Below are 21,446 nucleotides of genomic sequence, written 5' to 3' on the forward strand. Positions count from 1 at the left end.
CCCTCGGTGGCCAGGGGTAGTCAGGGACACAGGAGGACCAGCGATCCCAGTCCCTCACCAATGCACTAGGGGAGGTCGCCCGGCCTGGCCCCTAACTCCACACCCACATCTATAAAGGGTGAACAGGTGATCTGAGAAAAATCACAAGACCTATAAAGAGATTCTACAAATTCTGAAAAGGCACCAATCTTAGGAATCAAAGTAGGTGAGGGCTAAGATATGGTCTTTTTTGTTTTTTAAGACTTTATTTATTTATTTATGAAAGACACAGAGAGAGGCAGAGACATAGGCAGAGGAAGATGCAGGCTGCCTTCTGGGAGCCTGATGTGGGACTCGATCCCAGGATCCCAGGATCATGACCTGAACCAAAGGGAGACGCTCAACTGCTGAGCCACCCAGGCATCCCTAGGACACAGTCTTTGACTCCAATGCAAATGACAACAACAAAAGCAGAAGCAATTAACCAAGAGAGGAGGAACAATATTAAAATAATAATTAAAAAATACAGAAAACATTTTTCCATGCAACTCTTGAATCAAGCAGATGTCAGAACACCAATGACAAGCTTGGTAAAAAGTAATGATGAGACCATGGGTGTTGAAAGGCAAAATAATAATAAAATCATCATCAACATCATGACTGTCAAACACCCAAATTGACAGCACCACTAAACTGGAATGTGAAAACCAGAGTTTACTGAATATGCTGATGCCCACCCCTGCTAACAGCATGGGGCAGGAATCCTCGACTTCCCTGTCTGCCAGAGCCCTTCCTTCTCCGAGAACATCCGAGGGAGCAAAGACTGCAGACAGTCTCCCTTCCAAGGCTCTGTTAATTCTCAGAAATGGCAGAGAAGGCTTCCTGTGCATACAGGGAGACTGTCTGGGGCGGGTTTGGGTTGGCTACATCCCAATCCTCCTTGTGTCTGTCCCCTATGGGACAGAACCTTGTACCTTAAACCCAGGAGCACCCACAGCCCTGAGCGAGACCCCCACGCACAGCAGGTGCTGCTGGAGCATGTCTCCTTTGCACCTCAGGGTCTCTTCCTTCCTGTTTCGAGGCCAACTCTGGTCATTCTCCCAGAACCCAGAAGACAACACACAATAATAAGGGTTATATAACTAAGCTAACAAGGAAACACTGTGTGGTATGGGATTTAAAAGACCAATAATGGGACTCGTAATAAAAACAGGGAAAGGAAAGGCATGTTTCTCTATTCTCCCCACCTTAAAACCTACTCAAAACAAGAAAAAAATTAAAATAATATTGAGAGGATGAAAATAAAAAAGAAAGCACTCCAGAGAGCATAACATAGGGGCACCGGTGACCCCCCCACCAGACCCACAGGGCTTGAGGCCAATGCCCCAGCAAAGGCAGCATGGAGCAGCCAGCAGGTCTCTGGGGAAGGCATTTTTAAACCCCATTTCTGGCTCCATTTTATGTTTCTAGCCATGTTTTCATTCTTCCCTTACTGTAACTTATCTCCCTTTGTATTTTATAGACTATTCACAAGACACAAGTCAATCAATCACTATGTATACAAAACCCAATCTTCATAGTGATGACCCTACCTCAACAATGTTATTTTCTGCTTAGGATGGAAAAGAAATGCATAAAATATTTAGAAATATCTCATTACAAATTGTTATAAGTTTGGACCCTTCAAATAATACCCACCAGGCCACTCTGGACCTCTGAAGCCCTGACTCGGGCTGTGGCTTCTTGTTGGTCCCTGTCTGAACAGGGTTAACCTGTTTTGTTTCAAGCCTTTGGCTTTTTATCATTTTTTAAAAAAGATTTTATTTATTCATGAGAGACACACAGAGAGAGGCAGAGACAAAGGGAGAGGGAGAAGCAGGCTCCCTGTGGGGAACCGGATGTGGAACTTGATCCCAGGACCTCAGGATCAGGACCTGAGCCAAAGGCAGATGCTCAACCACTGAGCCACCCAGGTGCCCCAAGGCCTTGGCTTTTTTAGAAGCCATGTGGAACATAATACACAGAATACTTTCCAACACTTTATTTCAAAAATCATCTAAAATGAACTTTGTCAGGCATCCCTGACAGGTGAATGTCCAGCTCACCTCACCTGTGGGATGAGGAGGGACTAGTGCTATTCACCTAGATGCAACTCCTTTGTGGTGACTCCAGATGCCCGAAGGAACTCCAGTCATCTGGCTTGCCTTGAATTTTACTTACACAGAGCCAGAGCAAATACCCGCTTTACCTCACATTTCTCACTGAAAATTATCAAAGTGTCTCCTGCTAGTCATCTGCTGTGTGCTCTGGCTCTGTCCGGTCAACTCTGGGCCCCTGACAAGATGCAGTTTTTGTTTTTTTGTTTTGTTTTTTTTAAAGATTTTATTTATTTATTCATGAGACACACACACACACACACAGAGAGAGAGAGAGAGAGAGAGAGAGAGAGGCAAAGACACAGGCAGAGGGAGAAGCAGGCCCCATGCAGGGAGCCCGATATGGGACTGGATTCCTGGACTCCAGGATAATGCTCTGGGCCGAAGGCAGTCGCTAAACCACTGGGCCACCCAGGGATCCCCCTAGTTTTTGAATTCCCAATGCAACCCAAGGCGAATTCTTGTTGGGTTGTGACAATTCAAGAAGATACAAAGAGCAGAGGCCCTAGCAGCATGATCTAGCCATTCCTGCACTCCAGGACAGTAGGTCACACTAGAAGGGCTCCGCATTACCAAATCACACAAAGATCCCAAGCATGCAGAGGCTCCCCCTGCAGTGCATGGGCCGTGTTTGGGTTCAGGGCAGCTCTGGGGGTGCCATTCACACAGGCTGCGACGTGATCAGTGCCCACGGGTCCTGTGATCGAGCAGCCCTGGTCAGCGCACATGACAAGCTTGGCAACTCACAGTGAGAAATACTGATTTATGAAGCTGTAATGTAAAAGATTCCTCTGGCCACTAGTTTGAAATGAGAACCCAAGCCCATTCGTTTGCTTCCCAGCCACCCTGAACCCCAATGAAAAAGCAGCATGCACCTCCAGAAAGGAATAAGCCTGGGATGCCTGGGTGACTCAGTGGTTGAGCATCTGCCTTCGTCCCAGGGCATGATCCTGGGGTCCCAGATCGAGTCCCACATTGGGCTCCTTGCATGGGGCCTGCTTCTCCCTCTGCCTGTGTGTCTGCCTCTCTCTCTCTGTCTCTCATGAATAAATAAATAAATAAAATAAAATAAAATAAAGAAATAAGCCTGCCACCACAGAGAGAGAGAAATAGGAGGATGGGGCAAAAGCAGAGGACGAAAGATCTCAGTGCATTTCTAGGTGACAGGAGGTGAATGGAAATGTCCTGATAGATGGCACAGAGTGGAGAAAGTTGTCCAGAATACATGAGATGCAGAAAGTGGGAGCCACGCGGATCACAGGAAGGCTTCTGGTTCAAAACCAGCTTATAACTAAAGACAAGTGAGCCACTGAGGGTCTGAGGGGAGATTCACGTGGAACCACAGGCCCCCGCCTGCCGAACAGACGTGAAGGGCCTTGGGGTGAGCTGAGACTTCTGGTTACTGCCCTCGAGTACAGTCACCCTCATTCTGGCACGGGAGGTCTCCTTCCACCCAAACGGAAAGGCCGCCGGGGAATTCACCCAAGCTGACTCCCCGCTCGAAGAGAGGACCAGGGTGGAGATCTGCTCGTGCCTCGTGGAGGACACCCAGCCTGATGACCTGATTCTCCCTCCTTCAGTGTGATGGGGAGGACAGTTAACGTGTACTGACCATGCACTGCACCCCGGGCACAAATTCTAAAAAGTTTGTGGGTGCTGGCTCCACCTACCCTCAACACCCTTAGCAGGTAGCTGCCATTATTGTTATGCAAGTATGTTACCTCCAGGAAAAGGTAAAGCCAGGATTCAACCTGAGTCTGAGCCAGAGACCCAGCTCCTAATATAGAGCCAACCAACTGACAAATAAGGGCCCAGTATTTAGGACTTAAAAAAGAAAGTACACAGATCTGAGAACATATACCCACAAAACAAGAACAGGATGCTCTGAAAAAGGGAAGCCAAGGGGTAACAATGAATGCAGGCATGAAGAAAAACACTCACCCAGAAAATCAAACTCAGAGGCCAGAACTCAAGGTTGGAGAGACCTCCCGGGATGCCCAATGAACTAGATGAAGAGATGGAGACCACGAGAGGCAGAGAGAGACCTGTGGGGTAGGTAGGTCGGGGTACCAGAGGCCATGCTAGAAGGGGCTTTGCAGGTGGACCTGCAGCTCTCAGTGAAAGGCAGGCTGGCAGGGAGCAGGGATCAGGTGGCAGGCCCACTAGAGTGGATGGGGCAGGACGGGAGCTAATGCTTATTTCCTGAGAACACAAACACTGCCAACGAAGACCAGGTAACCACCAAACTCTGAAAACAGCAAAGGTCAGCAGGGGTGGATAACTCAGAAAAATCCTTGTGTTTCTCAGCAGGAAGTCAGTAAGCACTGTCCATGGTCCCTCCCAGGTGCTGGAAGGTCCAGGGGGAAGTGGAGCAACTGCTGCTTTTGTCACAATCTCTTGTGTGATTTATTACTCTGTGCACCTATTATCTGAGCCAAAATGTTGAATTTCACCACTGAAATGTTACCTACCTCTCAAATTAAGTTTTTCTTTCTTCTTCTTCTTCTTTTTTTTAAGATTTTAATTTATTTACTCATGAGAGACACAGAGAGAGGGCAGAGACACAGGTAGAGGGAGAAGCAGGCTCCCTGTGGGGAGCCCAATGTGGGACTCTATCCCAGGACTTCAGGATCATGCCCTGAGCGGAAGGCAGACACTTAACTCCTAACCCACCCAGGCATCCCTCATGTTAAGTTTTTCTAAGTCTTCTCACTGGCATTCTGGCATGACTTGGCGCCTACTGTGAATCTTACCGTATTTACTGGGGCACATAGCCCAGGGGCACTCCAAAGGCTCTCTTTCTTTACTAAAACAAGCAGGGCACTCTGACCCTGCATCGCACCAGGCACAACTGTTTGAGGACACAAAATGAAGGCACGACTCAGACCTGTTGGCAAAGTTACACTGCCCTTGACAGATCAACCACGCCTCCAGCTGGAGCACAGTGATGCCACCACTCTGGCACGGGGCCACCGGCCTCCAAGTCACCAGCTGCTAATTTACAGCAATTACATTTAAGGATTTGAGCTAAAAATCAAGACTGAATATTAATAAGATCAATGCCAAGGAGATATTGACAGACAAAGTACGCGGCTTAAAATTACAAGAAAGCATTTAAAATCTTCAAAGCTGAAGGCAACTAGACTACAAGCCTGAGACCTGATCTGGCAAGAGTACACATGAAGAAAAAAACCCACCAAACTTGTGGGGAGGGTCCTAAAGGCAATCAAAAGCTTTAAGTGAGGCACAATGCTGAGGGGGCTGTCAGGACAGTGGCAACAGCCAACTCTAGAGCATTCTATACTCCCAGCTGATGCCACCTTCCTGACAATCCATGAATCACAGTGCCCAAACCACACGACGTGATGGTACACGCTGAGCCTCCAGTCAGGCCACCAGCATCATCACTCGGCAGGACTTATGAAATCACCCAAATGTTTTACTGCAACTAGGTAGGAATTCTGCTCAAGAGCATCCTAGACTCCTCAGAAACCAAGAGAAGGGGAGACTGTGGGGCCTCCTACCCAAATTCAGCCCTGTGTGCTCTAAAGAAAAAGTGGTCAGCTGACAAAGATTTTAAATCTATTGTTTTAGTGCATTTTGCTCTTATTTTAGGAAAAGAGTGGAAGATGTAAAAAACAGAAGTACTAAAATTGATAAGAAGCACAAGCCTCGTGGTTGACACAAAGATGACAAGTATTAGATGTACCAGAGCTTTGGAGGGTTGTTTGTGTTTTGTTGTTTTTCTTTTGTTTTTGTATTTTCCTCCATCAAATGTTCACTGGCCTGTGGCTGAAAGAGATACGGTGTGTTCAACAACAAAGAAAAAAAGTACTTCAAGAACATGTATGAAAAACTAGAAAAAAATGTCATTTTAAAGACTATGTGTGGGGACGCCTGGGTGGCTTCAGCTCAGGGCATGATCCCACAGTCCTGGGATTGAGTTCCATGTCGGGATTCCTGCAGGGAGCCTGCTTCTCCCTCTGCCTGTGTCTCTGCCTCTCTGTGTCTCTCATGAATAAACAAATAAAATATTTAAAAACAAATGAAAATGAAAATAAAAGAGACCAAGTGCTTTCCTCCACCTTTCCGGGCCACTAAAACGGCATGTATGAATGTCTTGGCAGACGCTCTCGAGAGCACCAACAATGACAAGAAGAGAGACAAACACCAGGTTCCTATTAGGCCATGTTCCAAAGTCATGTCCGGTTTCCAACTATGATGACAATGCATACACTGGCGAATTTGAGATCACTGATGATCACAGAGCTGGGAAAATTGTTGCGAACCTCATAGGTTAAACACGTGTGGGGTGGTCATACCCCAGGTTTGATGAACAACTCAAAGATTTAGAGAAAGATGGCGAAATAATCTGCTTGTGCCCTGCCAGTTTGGCTTCAACGTAACTGACCACCTCGGCTGGCATCACTGCCCATGAAGATGACAAAAACACACAGGAGGGAAAATCCTGGGTGTAATATATACTCTCCCAAGCAGAATGCCTCAATGGACCAAGAAAAAAGACTTTGAAAACAGATAATTAGGGAAGTATGTTTTTGTTTTGTTTTGTTTTTTGTTTTTTTTAGATTTTAAAGCCAAAGGCAGGTGCCAAACCGCTGAGCCACCCAGGGATCCCCAGGAAGTATGTTTTTGAATGAACTCTCAGTGAATAAAGTCTTCCTCATAACATGTAAGTCTACCATTCAGCTTGATCTCATACTTTCGGGAATGCATGTATATGCAGCAGCAGACTGTATTAACTGGCGAGTCTAGGCCACGGGAGAGGCAGGTCCGATGCACTGCCCTGTGGTTAAGCCACGTCTGAAGTACTGGTGGGAACTCTGGATCTGTCTCAGAAATGTCACTAAACCAGAAAGTGTTCAGAGAGGAGAGCCACAATGGTGAAGGGTCTGGATGCTCACATAACGAAAGCATGATCAAAAGATGTGGGTATGTTTAGTCTATAAAAAAAAAAGGCGATTAGGTAAGAGAAGAATTTAATGCAGCCGACATTTATTGAGGCTCTACCTGGTGTTAGACACTGCAGGGAATTCAGATGTGAACAAGATGCCGCCTTTGCCCTGCTGGAACTTAAGTGATAGTGCTTTCCAAGTATGTGATGGATGTTAAGTGGAGCAGCAACCAAAAATTAACAACAGAAAAACTGTCCTTAGAAAAATTCAACTGCTGATACTCACATATTAATTTAGTTATTTATTTGGACAACACGTGAGACTGAATGGCTATCAGTAACCAAGGAATTACCCGCACAGAGAAATCCAGGATTCAGGTGGGTGGGGGGCCTGGGGATTGGAAGGGGTTGGATGGAGTGGGGGTGAGACAGGCCCAGACTGTCTTAGCAATATTGGACCTATTAAAAACATCTGGCTTCAGGAAACTACAGTTGTGTGAAGTAAAAGTGGATGAGTATAAGTGTCTTCCCACCACAGACTGGCACTGGGGACCAAGTGGATTCTTTCAATTCTCATATCCCTTCCACGGATCATCTGACTGGCTTCCCTAGCAAGGGAAGGGCTAACGCCTTAAAATCTACTGATAAACACAATGGACTTTATAGGGCACAGCACAGTTAACTAGAGAAATGACTGTAACCCCTAATATCTCTGGCTATAATTCAAGAAGACCCAACTTCCGTAGGGTGGGAGGATGAGGGAAGAATTTAGGATGATTTTCCTTATGAACAGTGCCTTACACCAGGATCCATTCTACCAAGAACCCCACAGATGTTCCAAACTTCACCCTATGGCCTGAGTCTTCTTATTGCAGGGTTACAAAGACCCCCTCACTTTCAAGCCTGGTAAAAACCCATAAGACGGGGGTTTCCAAGGAATTCTCTTACCTGCTGTCTTGTGGTTGTTGAGACAGAGACACGTCGAGCTCATCTAGGATTAGGTCAGAAAGCCCCTCCTGAGAACTGCCTAGTATTAGGCTCTTGAGCAGCTGGTTATGATAAACATCCTACATCCTAGGAGTAGGCTTGGCGCCAGGAAGCCACCTGCAATGATCATTCAAGCTCCTGGAGGATCAGAATGCCTTTCCTTGGTTATCTGTTGAAGCTAAGGCACGTTGCAGAGACTCCATAAACACGTCAGGTGGATTTGTAAGGATTTTTCACTCCCCATCTACAAAGACAGGCCCTGTAATTCAGTAGGGAAAACTGGTCCAAGTTTAAATGCTCACGAATAAAACACTGTTCCATGTTATTAAAATAGGTCATTGTGGCTCTTTAAAACCCATTTCAGGAATGACAATAAACAGAGGAATGAGAAACAAAACTCAACTGCACTTAAAAAAAAAAAAAGAGTCAAATATGGAAAGACCATGTTGCTGGACCATTTGGACACAGTGCCTTATTTACAGGCTGACAAAATCACCAGAGAGCGAGCTACACACATAACTACTAATGGCAACAAATTAAGAGAAGCAGCCCTGGAAAAATGTAATAATCAAAAGAAACACATTGAAGCCTCCCACTCAGTGGCTGAACAGCCACAGGGGCTAAGGTAAGTCATTCCCTCTCCCTCAACCTCCTTCAACTACTGTACCACATGAAAGTGACAGCTTCTGTCCTACCTGTCTCTCAGAACTATTCTTAGGGACAGGGAGGGTGCATGGGAAGGGGCCTGGAGAGCACAACACCCTACAGAAATATGGTGGGTTGCTACTTCTCAAATCTTTAAAGGCTATTTACTATCGATGTTTGCATTTCTTTCTCTGTTTCTCTGCAGCTTTTTAAAAATTCATTTTGTCAGACTTACATACAAGCACTTTGCAGACATGTGTTCATTTATTATTCATAAAATGCTACTATATATACAACAAACATTTTTCCCTTTTACAGAAGAAGTAACTGAGGTCCAGGGGAACCCACAGAGGCAGGAGTCAACCCCTGGTGGTCTGGCAACATCATCCTTGCCCTTGATATCTCTGCCAAAAGTTACAGGGTTCTGTGTACCAGCCCCCTGAGCTTGATCATCCCTATCAGAATCCACAATGTGAAAGGCGAAGCAGTCAGAACCGCTCATCTCACTAGAAAAGAATCATTTCTTCTCTTCCTTTCAACTAATTTCCAAAGGTTCAGGAGACTTTTTTTTTTTTTTTTTTTTTTGTCTTCAGAATACTGTTAGACAAAAGTACAGAATTCCATGGGGGGGGGGGGCGGGGGGAGTCTCTCCAAGGGTATTCAAAGTCATCTTTTAAATGCAAATTGAAGGTTTTGTGGGTGTCTTTTTTTTTTTTTTTGTACATTAAAAGATCTAGTAACAATGAAAGACTGTAGCAAGCATCTGGCCCAGCACCTGACATACATCAGGCACTTGAATTGCTGAACGGTTGAAAATTCTAAAAATTTAAATTTCTCACCGTGCTCAGATCCTAGGATTCTAAGAAAAGAAATCCAAAAAATACTAAGTTTCAATGTGAATCTAGATCACTGGTGTCTAAACTTTTCACCATGTGACCTCCCCGCTAAAAATGAGAGCTGTATTTCTGACACGTGTATAGACACAGACTTATATATGTGAGTGTTTTAAAACATTGTATAAAATCCTATGAGCATTTAAAATAAAAGACAGATATTGAAAAGCAATAAATAATGAACAGAAATGTAAGTTCTGGTGTTTTCCCTTGGCACCCCATATACAGTCTGGAGCACCTTCCAAGATGCTCAGCCCCCCTCACCCTGGGAGGTCACTAATGTAGAGAACTTCACTGGACTGTAAAATGTGAGCCCCAGGGTCAGGCTGCTGGAGTCCGAATCCTGGCTCACCTCTTCACTCTGTGTGGCTATGGGCAAGTCATTTATCTCTCCTGGTCCTCAGTTTTCCAGTCTCTAAAATGAAAGTGATGGGGTACCTGGGTGGCTCAGTGGTTGAGCATCTGCCTTCAGCTCAGGTCATGAGCCTGGGGTCCCGGGATCAAGTTCCACATTGAGCTCCCGAAGGGAGCCTGCTTCTCCCTCTGTCTATGTCTGTCTCTCTCTGTGTGTCTCTCATGAATAAGTAAAATCTTTAAAAATAAATAAATAAAATGGAGGTGACAATAGTTCCTGCCTCACAGATGTGATGATTAGAATTACATCACGTAGGAAATATGCTTTGCACAAAGGAGATGTTCAGTGAGTGATGGTTAAACCAAAACCGACATCTAAAGCAAACCTCCTGTTTATGAATAGAGAAAATAAGGCCCAAACACAGTACACGACTCCCCAGGCCACACACGTCGGTGCACGTCAATACCCGACTAGGAGCCACACTTCCTAGCTCCAGACCAGTGATCCTTTTTACTGCACCCCACTCATTCTAGATAAATGGGACCGCCCCGCCCCAGAGTTCCTATCTATCTATCTTTACAACACGGATGCTGAAAACAATGGCCAAGACTCCAGTGCCTTTCCTTTGATGACTATTTGGTATGAAATCTATGTAATGTCTCCCTTAGATCTATTCTCGGACTGCAATCCATACCCCACTAATGGCAGGACACGTGCACAGCACACGAGGAAAGCCTGGCTCTGCAGCTGGCTCCTCACCATGGCTGAGTGCTGACCCACACAGCGAGATGTTACCAGGAAATCGGGCTGCTGGGATAGGACGTGTGCAGTTGGATGGTGCGAATTTTTCTTACCATAGAAGAGATGTACAGGAGAGGAACGACAGAATCGAGGAAGGGGTGCAGGTGGAGGTGTTTGCAGATGCCACAAGTACGGCAGATGCTGGTAACTGCGGAAGGTGGGTGATAAGGGTGTGGGGTTCATTTTAATGTTTTATTTTTCTCGTACATAATAATAAAGTAAAAAAAAGTAAAAAAAAAAAAAAAAAACAAAAAAACAGTGTAGCAGGGGAAGACACCGAGCAGGGATACAGATCTCAAGGTCCTGAGGGAGTGAAGGTCATACACAGGCAGCCCGTGTTATTTCAGGGACCCTGTTCTCCCAATTTTGCATCCTCTTCATTATCAGCTGACACAAAATACACAAATCCCCTCAATACCAGTGACCACGGCCCCTCCCCCGGGTCTTAGGGAAACACACCAGAAAGCAGCAGCCCCACCTGTGTGGGGACAGAGAGTGCCACATTGATGCTCCTGCACCAGACTCAACAAGAAGGCCCGATGGGCTCCGTCTCCTCACTGTACTGTGGTCACCCTGCTGGGGCCAGTCCCACCATCAGATGTCGCTCAAGGAACCGGCCTCCTCCCACAGAAGGCAGGCCAGGCAAGCAGGGGATGGCGACAGGTAGGTGGCGGGCAGGATCTCAGGGCCTCTGGGCCGGGTCACAATCTACACCCAGCACAGGCGAGGGGACCTCCGCCTGAAGCTGGGATGCCACCCGCAGCTACCCAAGGCCTCCCTTCCTAGGACCTAAGGGATCCTGAGGCTGAACACAAAGTCCTCGGTGCACACGGCCCCTCTTGGTGACATGCTCCGGTCGTCGAGGGCGTCAAGGGCCTCGTGTACAGGTGGCATTGCCCTAGTTCCACGGGAGTGTGATCTATTTTTTTTTGCAAGAACACTCCAAATCTGAGCACCTCTCAGAAGCTCTGCTGCCAGCACTCTGACCCACACCACCACCATCTCTGAGTTGCGACCCTGCAGGTGAATCCTAGCTGTCTTTCTTCCTCCCTCCTGGTACCCGGCCCTCCATTCTTCATCATCGACACAATCCTGGAGAGCCAATGAAACCTACCAAATCCGGCCACCTCTGTCCTCAAGGCTCCCACTGCATGCTGCTCAAGCCCCATGTGATGGTGTGTGAGGCCAGAGACGGCCCCCCGCCCCACTGCAGGGGCTCCTTCTGCGGGTTCTGCTCCCGCTGTGAGGCTCAAGGGTCCCGCTCCAGCCACACCAGCTTCCGGGATGTTCCATGAACCTCAGGGCCTTCCTTTGTCCTCAGCCCTTCCTGCACAGAGCCACATGGCTAACCCCTCGCCGCGCTATGCCAGATGTCATTCTCTAGATGAAGCACATTCTCACCTTTGAAAACCGCACTGCACACACCGGCACTCTGAGGTTCTCATCTCCCTACTCTGCTCTACATTCTTCTCCATAATGTTTATCATATTCTAATCAAATGCTGTTTACACAATTATTAGGATGACTGTTTTTCCTTGTTATCTGCCTCCTGTGAGTGAAAGCTTCAAACAGCAGGGATTTTGTGTTTGTTTTGTTCTGGAAGAATGTCTGGCCCATGGCAGGCCCTTAATACATTTGTTAAATAAACAGATCCAACAGGATATGAGATTGAGTCAGAAAAGGATATCTCATAATTCCAAGTCCTGGCAGTGGAGCGTTGCCAGAGATGACAGGTACAAGGTGTGGCCACAGACAGGGGCTGAGGAGCCACACAGTGTGGCAGAGGGGACCCATGGCAAGGTTGAGGCGCAGGCTCTCAGGGTTCATGAGTGTGTAAGCTGTGGGGCAGTTGGGGAGTGTGTCAGCACGGGTGGGTTGGCAAAGGGCACTGGGATCCAGGTGTGCAGGCTCTGCAGCAAGGCGTGGCTGGCCAGATGTGTGGACAGACAGGAAGGCATCAGAGAGGAGCCTGCAACGTGGACCCGGAAACAATGAAGGGGATCGGAAAGATGGAGAGCTGTGTTTACGACCTGCCAACTCTGAGCTGCAGCAGGGCTGCCCAGCAGGCCTCCAAGCTCTCCCTCTCCTATAATCATGTTCTTTCTGGGGTTTTCTTGAAGTTTTAGTGAGAAAAACTAACTTCTTCCAATTAAACATATGGCAGCATGTTCATTTAAAAAATTATTTCATCCAGCCTGGTTATGTAACATAAAACATGCATAGAAGTGATTAATATGTGAATGGTCCTTTCTATATATATATATATATATATATATATATATATATATATATATATATAAACTAAAATGGTACAAATACAGGTTTACAAGGATACAACAAAAAACAGAGAATTTAGAATACCCTTGAGTTATTTACAACAATAGGGATAAATCAAAATATTTAAGTTAACCCAGATAACAAAACGCTTGTGCTGGCAATATAGACCTTTGCAGGCAATATAATTATCACTGCACACGGTTTGGTTCTGTCCGTGACAATCACTAAAAATAGTTTTGGGTAAGTTGGAATTCTCATTTGATGACTAACTATAATAACAGAGGGGTTAGCTAGCAGTTATAATTAACGTCTGGAAACTCACTCTGCGGATATATTCTGCATACAGGCTCACTTTATATCCCACTCCCCTGCAACCTAACTGCCCAAGTTTCATTTTAACCACTTAAAAAATGTAAACTAAAGGTAATAAACTAATAATCAGTACCAGGATTCTTTATGCTCCTTTTTTTATTGGAAAATTTAAGCCATGCTCTATTAACAAATAATCTTGAGGTAGGGCTCTCCTCAGTGATTCAGCAAATAATTGATAGGCAACTGTTAACGAGCCGTCTGAGCACTGAATCTGAATGACCTAGACTTTCTGGAAACAGAGGTTTCCAGTTTCACCATGGTGCCACGGTCCTTGAGCGCTCTCAAGTAAATCGATAGCGTGGAAGTTATCAATGAGCTCCATTACACAGAGCCTTGAAAACTCAACGGGAATCTGAGGTACAAGGCATCATGGGAGCATTCATATTTTAAAAGGAAGTGTGTGATTCAGGTGTCTGAGCCAACTTTAGGAAAAGGGGAGGACAGCTATCTATTGAAGGTCATCCCAGTAGCAAAGAGCAACCAGCACGTCCTGAGTGGTGCACAGGGACTGGGTTTTACCTTCTCGTCCTCCCCATCCCGGACTCTATGCCCCAAGAAGTCTCTGGCTCCTGCCAGAATGCACGCCCTGCACCCACGAGCTAGGCCTACAAACGGCATGGTGCAGCAAGCAAGAGAGGGGCGGTGTGCAAAGTAAGTGCAAAGTGTTAGATTACAGGTAAAGTCTCCCCTCCTTTCAAGGCCTCCTTTGGGCACATAAAACACTTTGGTGAGTGATATGCCATCCGATCTAAAACGCTCATGCAGATGTTCCCCAACATGAGACGCAGAGCCTAGAGGAATAAATTCAAACTGCCTCTGCCCCTTATAGGAGCATATACAATAACCCCCAAACCCCCGAGCCTGGGTTTCCAGTTGCTGCAGCTCAACCGCAGGCGGGAAGTCGATGATCCTCCGGACGCATCGTCAGAAGGTCACAGGCAGCCTCATGCTACGTCACCATGGCTATGCCATGCACCGCATGTCATCTCATCGTGCAGGCACTGAATCATCTCCCATCCTCAGAAGGAGGGGGAGTATGGTGCAGTAAGGTAGTTTGAGAGGGAAAACACGTTCACATAACCTTCGTGATGGGATACTGCTACGGGTGTCCTATTTATTACGAGTTCTCGCTGCACATGTCTCACTGTGCCTAGTTTACACATTCGACTCGATCACAGGTGTGTACCCAAGAGAAAGCACGCACACACACACAGGTTTGGTGCGATCCATCTTGGAACAAATCTCCCAGGGGGACGAGCGCAGAGCCAGGACATCTCTGCCATCCTTTGCACCCAGTCACCAAACCAGGCTTGCCCCGGGTATTTATGTCTACAGAGAGAGGGGAAGGAAGCAAGTTCCTTAAGGCGCCTTCCGCATGAGCTGAACATTTCGTTATTACAGCTCTGATAATTTTATTCATGATCGTGAACAATAATAACAGCCTATTTGTGGTGCTCTTGTGATGTGGGAAGCACTGCATTAGAGCCCCTGACACAGTGATAATATTATTTTACTAGCACTGACACAGTGAGTCTGACCATCACCATCACAGCCCCACAAGTTAGGAAACTTGCCTGAGGCCAAGCAGTCAATGAGTGGCACAGGCAGGATCTGAACTCAGGTGTGCTGGACTTGAAAACCTCTGCCCTTCGCCACAAAAGCATCGGAGAAAGCTCAGACTTGCAGGAACATTCCTCACCAGGTCACCCTTGAGAGATCCTTGCTCTGTTCCTCTGACATAAGAGCCAGAAATCAGTACGGCTGTAAATCACCTCAATGAAGAAATAAATCTCGACAACATCTCAAGCTGGGAACCTCTATGTGAAGCGGCTCAGAAGCCACACCTGCACACCCTGGCCTGTTTCTCTGCCGCCTTCACCTAGCCTGCCCACTTGCCGCTGCCCCACGTGCCGCTCAGAGCAAGTCCACACCACCGGCCACTGGCCACCAGCAGCCCACTATCCCAGAGTGGCCACTGGTCATGGGGCAGGAGACAAGAGGAATGAGTGAGGGGAGGTCAATTTTCCTATAGCCTCTGTGGCCTCCAGCCCGGCCACGGGAGCCCACACATGTGGTCACAAAAAGGCAATGGTGTCCCTGTTCTATCGACTTGCTGTAAGGAATCAACTGTGGGCTACTCTTCAAGGCTAACAATTGATAGGCAACTGTTGGAGTGAGCCCTGTGGAGGCTGAAGCTCTGTGGAGAGCGGGCCTCACACCCCCTGCAACCAGGAGGGGCAGGAGCCTGGCTAGCAGAGCCCCCTCCCCCCCAACCCCAGCAAGTGTGGGGGGAACGGATGCAATAGGGCCCCGCCCCGGTGTCTCTCTTGGGATGTGTCCTGTTCAAGGTGACATGAGGGACTAGGAGGAGTTCCAGCCTCAGAACTAATTTCCCTAGCTCAAAAGGTTCTGTGCTTATCTAACTTTTGTAAATTAAATCTCTTAGACAAATCAGGAAGCCTATTATTTAAAGCAATCCTGAAAAAAAAAAAAAGTCATTCGAACAGCCAAGTAATGATCTCCTAAGTGTATCCAGGCACGTCAGGCCTCTTCAAGAGGAGATTTATAGTCTCAGCATGAGCTTAAGCAAAGTACAATGGAGAGGGGTGTTCTGGCCCTGCCACGAAGGCTGTGGACCCTATGCCGGCTCCGGAGTCTCCTATGGGATCACCAACACAGAACAGGGGAGACAAGTGACATGTGCAGAGAGGAGACGAGCCAAAGTGGTAGGAGATGGCAAGGCCCAACGTCAGCGGTACACTGAGTGACCTCAAGGTGACATCCCTGAAGTGACCCCTCCAGAAAGAAGAGAGGAAAACAGGCGCTTCCACATGGAGGGCCCCAGCCCCTAGGAGCTCCCTGAATAAACACAAGTGCGTGCAGAAGACAAAACAGGGAGGAGTGGCCCATTCACACAGAAACATGCAGCGCTCCTGGGATCTTCTGCCCCAGGGGCACCAGAGAGAGCCGGGCCCTCCACACAGAACCATGGAGAAGTTACTACGAAACTAGGACATGAAAGCTCAGAGTGTGCTGGGGCCGGAGAAAACCCTCTCTGCGAGCGGCAGGGCACAAGTGCACTCGGAGGGGGCAGGGAAGAGATGCCCAGGATAAGGCGGCCTGCACACCCCAAAACACACTTCGCCCACTTGGGCTCCCACAAGTCTCTTTGGAAGGGTTACACTCTTCCAGGCAGATAATCTCACATCAGCTGCCTCAACTTGCAAGCCAATATTCTATCCCCTTTCCAGAAGTACCACGGAGCTTTTGCCTCGTATACACCACTATTTCTAACACCTCTGTTTTTCTCATCCCCAGTCGAACCCAGGTAGAAATCCTAAGCATCCTGCCCTTAAAGGCACCGCAGTATTGCCTCTGAGGGAACAGGGAGCAAAGTCGTGCTTCTGACGTGCTCTGACTCCCCGGGAAAGGACCTGCTCTGCTCCTGCAGGTCAGAATGATAAACAGCATTCACAACCAGCAGCCAGATCCCACCCCCAGGGCACCCACTATAGCCTTCCTGGGACTTCTGATTGTCTAGCTACAGATCCTCTGAATCACAGACACAGAAGTCAACAAAACAGCAACATGTAGTTACGTAGGCAAAATGCCTCTAAAATCACTCCTTTTTGCCACCATGAGGATGTGTATGTGGCCGGCAGTCCCTCTTCTTCTCACCAGACTTCCAGGATCAAGCGACCCCTGGCCAAGAAGCAAAACCAGAACTGTCCCGTTCCCCAGTGGATTCGGATGAAAATTGGTAATAAAATCAGGCGGAACTCCAAGAGGAGGTGCTAGAGGAGAACCAGGCTGGGTCCACCGGCATCGCCCGCGGGGTGGCCCACGTATCAAAGCTGCATGAGGGTCACGTGGTCCTATCCTATCACTCTGTGAACATCCCTACCGCCTGAACAACAGACGTGTTCTACTGGGGGAATGATTCTTTTCTGTTACTGTGCCTCCACACCAGGAGGTTGGTTCAGGAATAAATGTGTGAGACCTTCTGGCTGGAGGGGAAAAAAAAAAAAAAACGGCCTCTAAAATCGAGTTCATCCTTTTGCAAAAAAGAAAAAGCAAGCAAGCAAGCAAGCATTTGGGGCTAGTGATGCTCAAGGGGACCCTGCCCTCGTCCCCTCACATCTGGTACAAGCACACACACACATATGGCTAACGGTTCACGGCGAACTGGTCAAGCAAACAAACCGTCTTCTGTAAGTTGCCTCTGGCTCCGAGGCACTGAAAATCATTCCTCCTTCTCTCTGCATTTGCTTTCTCTGATGGGGTCAGCATCTCTGTCACCAACTGCCTGGCTCTCCCACAGTCTCTGCATCAAATGGAAGGTTCCAACAGCTTCCTTGGAGGCACTGGTAACACTGGTGATGCACTCAACCACAAATGCCCCCCTCTTGTCTTTCTAGATGAAAACATTTCAAAATACTCTCCACCCCCCTGTCGCCTCATCCTCGGGGTCATTTGCTTATTTGGGTTTATACTTGTGAATTGGCTTGATTCACACCTTGAATCCTGGGTAGGTCCCCCTTCTACAACATCTGCACTGGCTGGCATCCCAGGAGACCCCCAGAGGACGAGGATGGGTGCTGAGGGGCTTAATCATAAGCCTATAGGCAGCTCTTCCCACACAGAGTAATCACCTCCCCGGCTCATGTTACAACACCACTTTCCAATAAGGCTGCACTGATCTTCAGTGTCTCTCTACAAATATTTCTAAGGGATTCTAATGCATTCCCTCAACTGCTTGTATTGACAACACACTTACAAGGGATGTGACACAGTGTAAAGCACATCCTAACCTTCAAGCTTTCAATCAGGCTCAGGTTGCCTAGTAGAGAACCTCCTCTCATTGTTCCCACACCACCTGCTGCGGGACTAGATATTCGCAGCCCCTCCCCCAAAATTCAGATGTTAAAGTCTTACTCCCAAAGTGATGGTATTAAGAGGTGGGACTTCTGGCAGGTGGTTAGGTCATGAGGGTGGGGCCCTTCTGGTGGAGTTAGTGCCCTTATAAGAGCAGCCCAAGAACAACTGTTCCCGCCGTCTGTAATCAGGAAGAGGGTCCTCACTGGACCCCAGAAATGCTGGTGCCCTGATCTCAGACTTCCAGCCTCCAGAACTGTGAGGGATAAATTTCTGTTATCTCTGGGCCACTCAGTGTGGTATCTCTTTATAGCAGCCTGAACGGACTAGGACACCAACTTACTTCTCCCATGCTGGGACCACACTCTTTCTGGATCCTCCAAACCTATTTCGATTCCACACCTTTCCTACCAATTTTTCAAATGCTTAAAATGATCACCTGCTGGCCAAATAGCAATGAACATCCTTCTTGCCTTCAAGTTTACTTCTCCCCAAACCTTTATTTCAGACTACTTGCCCGCTTCACCACATATCACTTAGAGGACGTGCTATCCTCACCCATGCATGTGGGTAGTACGTGTACTAAGCATTGTCTACATGGGAAGTCCTCCATCAAGAACCAGGCAGCTCATTACAGCACGCACAGGGGCTGCTGCAGACCGGGGACGAATACAGATGGAGAGGAATATAAAGGAAGGGTTATCATTACTCTTCTTCTGTTCAATACAACCGCTTTCCTGTTCCAAGAACATCCATATAATGGATACAAAGTAGATGAGACCTCAAGCCAATCCATCATAACACTCCCCCTCTTTTTCGGTCTGTGGTTGTACTCATGGATATTAAAACTTTGGAGGTAAAATAAGACCCAACTCTTGTCTGTAAGAGTCCAACTCAGGAAAACTAAATTTATCCCATTAATTTACTCATGGGGCATCCACATGTGCCATCCGTTAAACAAATATTTAATGCATACCTGTTATTCTAAGCCATCGTTGACACGAAATCCCTGCCGCAAAGGACTTTCAATTTAGTGGGAAAGACCATTAAATAACAGGACATAGTAAAAAAGTATAAGTGCAGGTCAAGGGGTGGAACGCCAGCTGCCCAGGAAGACAGAGGGTCTTGGAGTCCCATTAGGATCCGGACGGGATCGAGTGTTTCCGACAGGGCTAGAGGTGATCCTGAGGAGGGGGGCCAGCCCCAGGCCAGGTGCTCTGGGGGATGTACGGCATGGATACACACACCTGACCCACAGTCCTCCTGGGAGCCAACCCAAGTCTGGAGATGGAGACCACACAAGACAAGGCAGTCTCTTCCTCCAGGATCTTGAGCAGCGTGAGAAAAGAGGTGAGAAAACCAAGAGGTGAGAAAAGAGGACCCCAAAGACGACACAGCAGGGGCGGAGGTGGGCGGTGGGGTCTAACCCAGCCTCAGAACGGGTACCTGTGGTGGAAGGCACCCCTGTCTGGGCAAGGACAGACAGAGCCATAAGTGGGCAAAGAACAAGAACAGGGCACCTTCCAGGCAAGGGTAAGGCACAGGAGCTACAGAGAATGAGAGCGCCGGCTGCACGCAGGCAGTGAGAGGACTGGAATCAGTAACTTCTCTGTCATTAGAACAACTGACACACATAAATGCACCTCTTGAGAAATCTGATAAATAGGTTTGCATGGGGTGGAGGGAAAGAGCATGCAAGCAGCAGCCAAGAGACCTGCTGCTGGTCCACCGTGAGATGACCTAGGCCTCCACCAGACGAGGTGGATGCACAAGAGCAGTGTCCAGAAGTTAGGAAATAAATCCAGTGGCTAGCAACCCACATTCTTGTTCATCTTCTTTTTTCTTTTTTCCTTTTTTAATGTGAAATAAGACGGAATATATTACGCCATGCACATTGCCCATGGAAAAAATACGGTTTTGTGAAACATGTGCTTCAGTCACAAACGTGTACAGACAGATATTGATGTACATGTGTGTGCTTGATCAAGACACGACATGTGTGTGTTACTGGGGGGTCACCGTCCAAACAGTGGAAACCACAGGGCAAAATGATTTGTAAGTTTCTTCATATTCTAAGACTCTCATTGTAGCTCTTACATTCTACCCATCTTACAGATGTGCGAATCAATCTAGATGTGAATTCTAATGTAAAATTAAATAAACAGTAGGTGTAATTTAGATGTATCATCAGATGTTCCACAATTGAAGCGTTTATCCAAAAACAATGCCCTTAATTAATCAAAATATGACAAAAGTCTCCAGGAAATAACTACCTCTAGCATACTTTGTAACACAGCCACACCTGTATATTCAGGGCAAAGGGCCTGCCTCCCATATGAAAGACTTTCCTTCTAACATAGTTATGCACACATAGGAACAATGGTCTACACAAATTCTCACATCTTGATACTCAAGATAGGATTTTAACGTTTCATTTTTAAAATATTTAATGCCAACCCTTATTTCTTAATACCTTTAGCAACAGTATGTGACAGCAATGTGTTGACTGTGTAGGACACACAGTTTTGAAACCCTTTACTGGAACAGGTGGCATCCAACTACTTGTGGATCTGGATTCAGTGTATCTACGTATGACATATTCTGATCTGCCCAAACCATTTTCGAAAAATTATCATCCAAATGAAGTCCTTCTGGACTCCAAGAGAACACAGGTAACAATGTATATTAAAGCCTAAATACATTCCTGTTGGACAAGGCATTTTCCCAGAAAGACAAAGGGTAATTTATGAGCACAGGCTCATAAGAATACAAAAGGAGACAAAATCATTCCTGTTGGCGACATGCATAAGCCAAGTAAACACATTCTAGATAAAAACATTTAAGTGCCCATTGCCAGAAGCCTGCCAACTGCACTGACCCTGGGGACTCTTCCCATGGAAGAAATCAGATGTCATTATAGACATGACCTCAGTTTTTTTCATCATTGCTCCGGAGCAGGTGGGGAAAAGTCACAAATACCAAACCTAGAGCACAAACAGGTGAGGTGACCTGCCCACCTGCCAGATGTATGCCTTCGTTGAGAATAAAAACTCCAGTTTTCTGTGTGCTTCTCTGGCCCAGGGCCGGGGAACCATGCCTGCCATTTGGGCCTTCTACATCAAAGGCCCTTCCTCAATAAATACTTTCCAGTCCTTCTGCGAATGCTAATTCAAGGTCAAGCGATTCCCCAAACC

General features: G+C 47.1%; 1 protein-coding gene across 1 annotated transcript in view; it reads right to left on the reverse strand.

Moving 5' to 3' along the window:
* Window positions 1-21,446, reverse strand: part of ABHD17C (abhydrolase domain containing 17C, depalmitoylase) — a 47,635-nt gene that overhangs the window by 24,729 nt on the left and 1,460 nt on the right. The window lies entirely within an intron of this gene.

Source organism: Vulpes vulpes, chromosome 14 (genome assembly GCF_048418805.1).
Source record: "Vulpes vulpes isolate BD-2025 chromosome 14, VulVul3, whole genome shotgun sequence".
NCBI classification, from domain to species: Eukaryota; Metazoa; Chordata; class Mammalia; order Carnivora; family Canidae; genus Vulpes; species Vulpes vulpes.